Raw genomic sequence first — 9,223 nt, forward strand, 5'->3', positions numbered from 1 at the left:
GTTCGATGTGCTCTGTAGTGCAGTATATCAGAGAGGGTGGCTTAAAGGCTGTAATTTGTTCTGAAACTGAGATAGCTAGCATATACTATGTAGAATGCAAGCCTGTTGAACATACTTCAGAGGTGTAGGCTACAGACTTCAAACCTCAGTGCTCAATGTGGCAATGGAATTATATGGAAGCTTGTTTCCGCCACAAAAAAAAAAAAAAAAATGTGACTTTTTATCTCTCAATTCTGACTTTTTTTTTTCTCACAATTGTTTACATCTCGCAATTCTGAGAAAAAAAATATATAAAAAAGATATAAACTCACAATTGCGAGAAAAGGTCAGAATTGCGAGTTGTAAACTAACAATTGCACATTATATAAACTCAAAATTGCGAGATATAAACTCGCAATTCTGACTTTTTTTCTCGTAATTCTGATTTTTTTTTCTCGCAATTGCGATATAAACTCGCAATTGACCCTTCGCAGGGAGTTTGATTGACAAGCGCTCTAACCAATCAGAACGCCGAATCCGCCATTTTGTTCGACAAAGCAGTCAGGAGTTAGAAGATTAACCTTGGTGGAGTTAAACTTGAAAAATTTTGTACATTGACGTCTTTCTGCGTTTGAAACAACATTCCTTCTCATGTTCATTCATGTTTATTTGATGCTATACATGAACTAGTAGTAAGAGATGATCGGTTTACGAGCCTCTTGAGCTGACGCGCTACAGCAATCTGTCACGACCATGGTCACGACACATTAAAGAGCCACAAAACGGTTTTTATTGTTTGAATTTCTTACAAAATTTCTTTCTTGTCTGTCGACGTGTTGACGTGTTATCAGTATCCTCTTTGCTCTGCGATGCGCCACGGCTTGTCGGACAAAGCAACAGTAACTAAGGGGGGCGGGTCTTTGCGAAGGGTCAATTCTGACTTATTTTCTCAGAATTGTGAGATGTAATTCCAATCCAGTTCTGAGAAAATTTTATGTAAGTTTATATCTCACAATTCTGACTTTATATCATGCAATTCTGAATGAAAATTCTGACGGAATTCTAGAATCGCCACCAAGCTCTGATGGTCTAGAAAGTTTGGTGAATGCTATGATTGTCAATGAATGGGATGCTAAATATAATTTGGTCTTAAATAAGATTTTTCCAATAAATAGGCTAGAATAAACCTGGTGTCCTCCATGATTCCTGTTCATTCCGACAAGAAACCACTTGAATGCGACAAGCTCGTAATCACAACTTCAGAAGTGGGAAGTAGGAAATTTCCGATAACACGTTAAGGCAGCATTACTCTGGTCTTAGTGTCGCATGATCCTTCAGAAATTATTCTAATATACTGTTTTGCTACTCAAGAAACATTTCTTAATATCATCAATGTTAAAAACAGTTGTGATGCTTAATATTTTTGTGTAAACTTTTTTTTTTTTTTGCAGGATTCTTTTGATGAATCAAAAGTTCAAAAGGGCATCATTTATTTGATATAGAAAGCTTTTGTAACATTATAAATGCACTTTACTGTCACTTTTGATCCACTGAATGCATCCTTGCTGGGGAAAAAAAAATAATAATTTTGGAGGGCACTGTATTTGAGTATGTATCTGGACTTAATCTCTCGTTTGCAAGTACGATTGTACATTTTCAAGTCATTACTGATGTATATCAAAGCACTTTTGAGATTCAGATTCATCTAAATGTATATTCATGTGACATTCCTGCGTCGCTGCACCGCAGGTCATCTGCTGCTAACTTGAGAGGTGTGTGGGTAGACAGGGAGGGCGGTTTCCACGTGTGTCTTCTCAAACAAGTGTGACTTCCCTCTCCTCTCCTGTTAGTATGCAAAATGAGGCTCTCGCTGATGATGTGACTCCTGGAGCAGAAAAAGGAGCATGTCAGGACTCACCCTCACCGTCTGAGATTACAGACACAGCCTCACCTCCTGAACTCACACACCACACACCGAGGAATACAGACATATTACGCACACGCCTCACGCACGCACGCTCGCAGTCCCGCAGAGGAAAGGGCTTAATGGAGACCTCGGTTATGAAGAAGTGCCATACGTTTTGTCTTAGGTGCTTAAGTTGTGCTATGAGAGTTTACTGGAGATTTGGACATAATGTTACTGAATGGAAAGTAGTACATACAGTGTACACACAGTTCAAATGTTTGGAGTTCAAAAGTCTCTTATATGCTCACCAAGACTCCACAATTACAATTTAAAATGTTTTATATTAATATATTTTTTAAAATGTAATTTATTCCTGTGATGGCTAAGCTGAATTTCAGCATCATTACTCCAGTCTTCAGGGTCACATGATCCTTCAGAAATCATTCTAATATGCTGATCTGCTGCTCAAGAAACATCTTGATGTGGGGATTTCGCATATAAAAACGAATGCATTTTCTAAAATGAATCAGATGTTATTGAGTGGTTTAAATAGCAAATGCTGCCAAGCACTTGAAACAGTCAAACAAATGGCATGAAACATGTTTCTTATTGGTTCTAATGACCAAACAGCAGTCTGTGAGTGGGAATATTGGACTAGACAATTAGGTGGGCTCATTTTACATATGTAAACAAGGAGTGAACCACTAACAGTCACCAACAGATCCAACACTGCCATGCTTGGAGAGTCAACAACTTCTGACACCCTAAAAGCAACAAAGCTAAAGCTTTGTTTTCAGAGAAGTCTATTGGAACTCTCAGGAAAATATGATGGACCTAGTTGATGGCATTTTGATTCAACAACTTTTATGACCTATTTGATGAGCGTAAATGTACGCTGCCATTCAAACGTCTGGGGTAAATAAGATTTGTAATACTTTTATTCAGCAAGGATGCATTAAAACTGATCTGACAATGTATGCGGTTCTTTTGAACCTTCAATTAAAGAATCCTAAATAAAAGTTTCAACAAAAATCAGCACAACTGTTTTCAACATTGATAACAATAAGAAATGTTTCTTGAGCAGCAGATCAGCATATTAGAATGTGACACTAAAGACTGGATTAATGATGCTGAAAATTCAGCTTTGCCATCATATATTTAAAATATATTTAATAGAAATAGACAATTCAAATTAGCTTCAAATTGTCAAGTCAAGTCACTTAATTTTTATAGTGCTTTATACAATGCATATTGTTTCAAAGCAGCTTTACAGTGATCCACAGGAAAACAATTCTGCATTGTTCAGCTGAAGTCAGTTGATTCAGTTCCATTATAAAGATCATCAATTATTAAATTAGTTCAATTTGGCTATAAAGCAGCTCTGCAGAAAACAGTGATGTCATTGTCCAGTTCAGTTCAGTTCTCATCAAATAGTGTCGGTGCAGTCAAATCAACAACATTGTTGAATATTAAAGGTGCCGTAGAACATCTTTTTAAAAGATGTAATATAAGTGTCCCCTGAATGTGTCTGTGAAGTTTCAGCTCAAAATACCCCATAGACTTTTATTTATTCATTTTTTTAACTGCCTATTTTGGGGCATCATTAAATATGCGCCGCTTCAGGCTGCGGCCCCTTTAAATTCTCGTGCTTCCCACCCCCCTAGCTCGCGCTTTCCTTAAACAGCATAAACAAAGTTCACACAGCTAATATAACCCTCAAAATGGATCTTTACAAAGTGTTCGTCATGCAACGTCTTATCGCGTAAGTATGGTATTTATTTGGATGTTTACATTTGATTCTGAATGAGTTTGATAGTGCTCCGTGACTAAAGCTAACATTACACACTGTTGGAGAGATTTATAAAGAATGAAGTTGTGTTTATGAATTATACAGACTGCAAGTGTTTAAAAAATGAAAATAACGACAGTCTTGTCTCCGTGAATACAGTAAGAAACGATGGTAACTTTAACCACATTTAACAGTACATTAGCAACATGCTAACGAAACATTTAGAAAGACAATTTACAAATATCACTAAAAATATCATGTAATCATGGATCATGTCAGTTATTATTGCTCCATCTGCCATTTTTCGCTCTTGTTCTTGCTTGCTTACCTAGTCTGATGATTCAACTGTGCACAGATCCAGACGTTAATACTGGCTGCCCTTGTGTAATGCCTTGAACATGGGCTGGCATATGCAAATATTGGGGGCGTACATATTAATGATCCCGACTGTTACGTAACAGTTGGTGTTATGTTGAGATTCGCCTGTTCTTCAGAGGTCTTTTAAACAAATGAGATTTATATAAGAAGGAGCAAACAATGGTGTTTGAGACTCACTGTATGTCATTTCCATGTACTAAACTCTTGTTATTCAACTATGCCAAGGTAAATTCAATTTTTAATTCTAGGGCACCTTTAAGTGTCCTTAACTAAGCAAGCCAGAGGCGACAGTGGCAAGGAACCCAAACTCCATCGGTGACAGAATGGAGACAAAATAAATAAATAAATAAAACTTGGGAGAAACCAGGCTCAGTTGGGGACCAGTCGTCCTCTGGCCAACAAACAAACATGGTGTGATTATGATTCCAGGCTGCATCACAAGTCAGATTGTGGATTGTTATCATTCAAAATATTTCATCCAGTTCCTTCTGCTTGAAGATCGTATTCATCACACTGGTATGGAGATGAAGCTGGCCATCGGGGTCTCTGCAGAGGAGTTGTCTGGTTCTCATGGTCTTTGCTGAGGATATGCAATAATCTTGTAATAATATTTCACAATATTAAAGGATTAGTTCACTTTAAAATGAAAATTACCCCAAGATTTGCTCACCCTCAAGCCATCCTAGGTGTATATGACTTTCTTCTTTCTGAAGAACAGAATGAGTTATATTAATAAATATCCTGACACGTCCCAGCTTTATAATGTCAGTGAACGGGACCAACGAGTTTGAAGCTCAAGAGAGTGCATCCATCCATCATAAACGTACTCCTCGGCTCTGGTGGGTTAATAAAGGTCTTCTGAAGCGAAGCGATGCATTTGTGTAAGAAAAATATCCGTAATTACCAAGTTACGAAGTAAAATATCTAGCTTTCGCCAGACCGCCTTTCATATTCAACTTACGAAAAAAGCGTAACTGACGTAGCGTGATGTAGCCTAAGCGTTTTGAACTGCAAGAGGTGTTACAGTTTCTTTGTAAGTTGAATGCGGGAGGTGGTCTGGTGGAAGCTAGTTATTTTATCTTATAATGTGTGAAATATGGATATTTTTTCTTACACAAATGCATCGCTTCTGAGGCCTTTATTAACCCCCCGGAGCCGTCTGTACGTTTATGATGGATGGATGCACTTTCTTCAGCTTCAAACTCGTTGGTCCCATTCTCTGCTATTATAAAGAAGGATGCGTCAGGATATTTATTAATATAACTCAGATTCTGTTCTTCAGAAAGAAGAAAGTCATATACACCTAGGATGGCTTGAGAGTAAGTAAATATTGGGGTAATTTTCATTTTAAAGTGAACTAATCCTTTAATGTATTTTTTATCAATAAATGTAGCCTTGGTGAGCACAAGAGACCGACCCTAAACTAGTATAAGTGTTATTTAAACTCCTCTAGATCTCTAGAATTTAGTCTTTTATTAATAGAATTTAGTGTTTCCCAAAATTACTTCTCATTGTTCATCACTGTAATTTCACAGGGCAGTATTTTTTGGGTTGTTTCATGTTTTACTGTCTTCACATCTGATTAAATCAAAATGTGCTTCATGGCAACACATGAAGAGAAGACAAGACTCATAATTTGAATATCTATATGACGTGACCCAGCATGAGCTATGCATCCATAATGAAATATACATTTAAATTGGGCTTCAAAATGGAGCTTTGAAGAATGGAATGGCTGAAGTATGTCGAGTGCAAATGGGTGGATTGTGGGAATGAATGTGGGGAGGTGACTGTGAAAATGATTAACTCTCTCTCATCCTCATTAATGATGTATCCACTTGTAAAAGACCCAGGTAGCTCCTCTCAGTGAGAAGAGAGGAGGAGAGAACAGGTTCTTAAAGGGCTCTGATGGTCCAATTCACCGCTAAGTTTTTAATCACCTCCTTTCGGCGCAGAGGGAGAAGGGTGTTGCGATTCGTCCCCTGTGATCTTCCAGGACTGGGGAAATGAAAGCTCCCCACTCACACTAATCATTAGAGGCCACGCTGACTTAATGCAAAGATCTTTCAAAGCTCTCACACCCTCGGCCTTCATGAAGATGACAAGACGTGGGGGGGGGGGTTTCTGGGTAACGTCTGCTTGTTAGAGATACATTATGGATATTACGGTATAAATAAGGGTTGGAGAAGCGGATTGAACTATTAAAGCCAGAACTACATGTGTAGTTTTCATCTTAGGGCTTTGAAAATCACATCCGTTTGCATGCGACGACGCAAACGGCACCTGTTTGAATGAGTTTACATTAAAGTTTCCAGAGTCGGTAGCACATGTATTGAGTTGCACACCGACAGCTGGTTTGGTCCGTCGTATAAATGGCCCTTCAACCAATTTTCACCCGATGAGATCATGCCCCAGCTGCACTCTCCCCATTATCGCTGTTCAATGATTGGCTAATGTGTCCTCCATAAATATTTGCCATAACAGTGGACATAAACCCACACGATTGGTTTTGCCTGATCAATACAGACGAACGCCCTCTCGGCCAATCGGACGCGGACGGTTCCCTGATGGGCAGTAGGAGGATAATCTGTTTTGAGGGGGAAGTTAACGAGCTGTAACGCCTTTACTGCATGTTCTGCTCCTCGCAGGGATACGATTTCAGACCGTATACTCACGGTTAATTCAGACAATTTACACTGGAACTCCAGCAGGCTGGGAGGTCCTGACCCTTCACCCACTGTTTTAAACTTTTCATTAAGTGCAGCAGATTACTGGGCTCTACCCCACCTGAAGTTGTCTAAGTGAGAGGCAATTTCCAGTCCTGTGCAGCGAAATGATTGTAACCTCATGAGACGAAGGCAACTCTGCAGGGATCAGTTAGCTCTACTGCAGACCTGTATACCAGTCTCCAGTACCGCATATGTGAGGTGGGAAAACCGTGTTGCCTGTGTTCATATTAATAATAATAATAAAGGTTCTTCAATGGTTCTTTGCAACAGCTTAGGTCTTTGTATCATGTACAATTCACAGGCCCTCTTTGGAGATTATTAGGGCCGAAGCCCTGAAAGGGCAAATTTCAGGGCTTAAATTTTTTTTTTTTTTTTTCAAACTTTCAGGCACTTTTGTGTCCCATAACATGTTCAAAAACTCTTGAAACTTTGCACACACTTAGGAATCGTCGACCATCAGGCCCCGGCCCAAGTTGTCATGGGGGGTCGTGTGGGGGCTCTGTGGCACACTCTTTTATATGGTTGCATTTGAGGGGCTCTGTACTGCACCCCTTTTCACCTACAGTAACCAACCTTCATATAGTTATAGATATCATCGGGCCGTACAACTTTCGTGCTCTAAGTCATTTGCCAGCCCAACAGGAAGTCTGCTATTTAGGGTTGTGTGAAAAATTTGCAATTGCGAGTGTGATATAAACTTACAATTCAGACTTTTTTTTTTTTTTTCTCAAAATTGTGAGTTTATATCTCATAATTCTGACTTTTTTTTCAGAATTGTGAGTTTATGTGCCTCATTTATAAAATATTGCGCAGAAACCGTCCTAAATTTGAACTTACGATCATTTCTCAGATGTGCGTACGTGTGATTCACAGATTGAACGTACACACAGAAAACGAGCGTACGCCTCTCTTTCAGACAGTCATTGTCCAAATCCTTAGCGAGCTGCAAAAATAGCTTAGATTTCCAAAAACCTGCAGTAATCTGACAATGAAAAGTGTGTACATATGCTAAGACCCTGACCTGGCTCTAAGCACTTTTCCACGTCAAAGACCGTTTTTATAAATATGAGAGTTGGCGTGGATTTAAGCGTACGCACACTCTAAGATCAAATCTGTGCATACGCATGCTTTATAAATGAGGCCCCAGATCTCGCAATTCTGACTTCATAACTCACAAAAAAGCCAGAATTGAACTTTATAACTTGCAATGGTGAGAAAAAAAATTATTTTCTTTCTCCGTGGCGGAAACAAGCTTCCATCGAAATCCCCTGTTAAAGAACCAGAGAATAAAAAGTTATTTATAAAACTTTAAAAAAGGTCTATTGTTGCATTAGGCTGTAAACACCTTTTTGGTTTGGTGAGTGTCTTCCGGTTCAAAGACACATTTGACTATTAAGAATTTACCTCAAGAAACTGACTCATAATTGTTCATTACTTATTTTGCAAAAGCTACTTTTCCCAGAAATTGATTTTAGCTGGCTGCAAATAAGTACATTTAGCCAGCTAAAATCGATTTCTGGGAAAAATAGCTTTTGCAAAATAAGTAATGAACAATTCTGAGTCAGTTTCATTTGACTTCCCCTTTGCAACTATTTTAAAATGCTTTATCCATTTTCCGGAACTATCACCTAATTCAACTATTCCTCTGCGCTTGCATTTAGGTGTTTGCTTTAATGTGATGTTAAACATGGACATTACTTACATATTTGTCATGTGAAGCCCATTTTTATAATCATCCATGTCTAGCAACAGTACGTCTAAGAGTTTAGCAGAGTCTGTCGCCTTGTTAGGCCAGTATAGAGTGTGGATTAACCTCTAACTGTTTAGATTTTCATGTCATAAATGAACATGCCCTCTTCTGACTCAAAAGAACTGCTAAACATGCGTTGATGTTTTGATGGCAGCGGAGTCATTGTGAATGCAGCCTGTCGCTGTGTGGGACAGTAATTGATAAAGTCTGGAGTGCAAGGTGAAGAGACATCTCAGCAGGAAAGACCGTGACGAGAGCTGTTGATCTGCCCCACGTGTCATCTTACATTACACGCCTTATACAGCCACCGCCACTCCCCCTGTTTAGAGGTACTCTCGCATGGACATTAATATTAATATTGCCAAAACAAAACAGCAGTGAATCCCTGCACACTGACAGAAGAAAGCATGTGAGAACTGTGGGACTTTTCTGTTCAAGGTTTCATAGATTTCTCAGCATTGAAGGTGTTTGTCTTGAATTTGAGTGACAAAGTTTTTAGACGTCCCCATGTTTATGGCTTCACAGTTGGTACAAAATTTGGTAACTTTGAGAGACTAGTTGATAGCCAGGCATTTGACTTGTGTTAGATTAGCTGTTTACATGCACAGATTTTTGAAATAAAATCTGACTGCAGATTCCAATTGCATTTAAGAGGCTTTTGAATGTTTATGTGGCAGTTATTATGCTATTTA

At 38.8% G+C, this 9,223-nt stretch overlaps 1 long non-coding RNA gene across 1 annotated transcript in view; it reads left to right on the top strand.

Annotated features, from left to right (window-relative positions):
* The window catches only part of LOC125255259, a 37,850-nt gene extending 28,886 nt beyond the window's left edge, over positions 1 to 8,964 (top strand). Inside the window, exon 3 of the long non-coding RNA XR_007181871.1 lies at positions 8,686 to 8,964. This is a non-coding gene — a long non-coding RNA (uncharacterized LOC125255259). The remainder of the gene's footprint in view (positions 1 to 8,685) is intronic.
* Positions 8,965 to 9,223: the final 259 nt, after the last annotated feature.

Source organism: Megalobrama amblycephala, linkage group LG20 (genome assembly GCF_018812025.1).
Source record: "Megalobrama amblycephala isolate DHTTF-2021 linkage group LG20, ASM1881202v1, whole genome shotgun sequence".
Classification (NCBI taxonomy): domain Eukaryota; kingdom Metazoa; phylum Chordata; class Actinopteri; order Cypriniformes; family Xenocyprididae; genus Megalobrama; species Megalobrama amblycephala.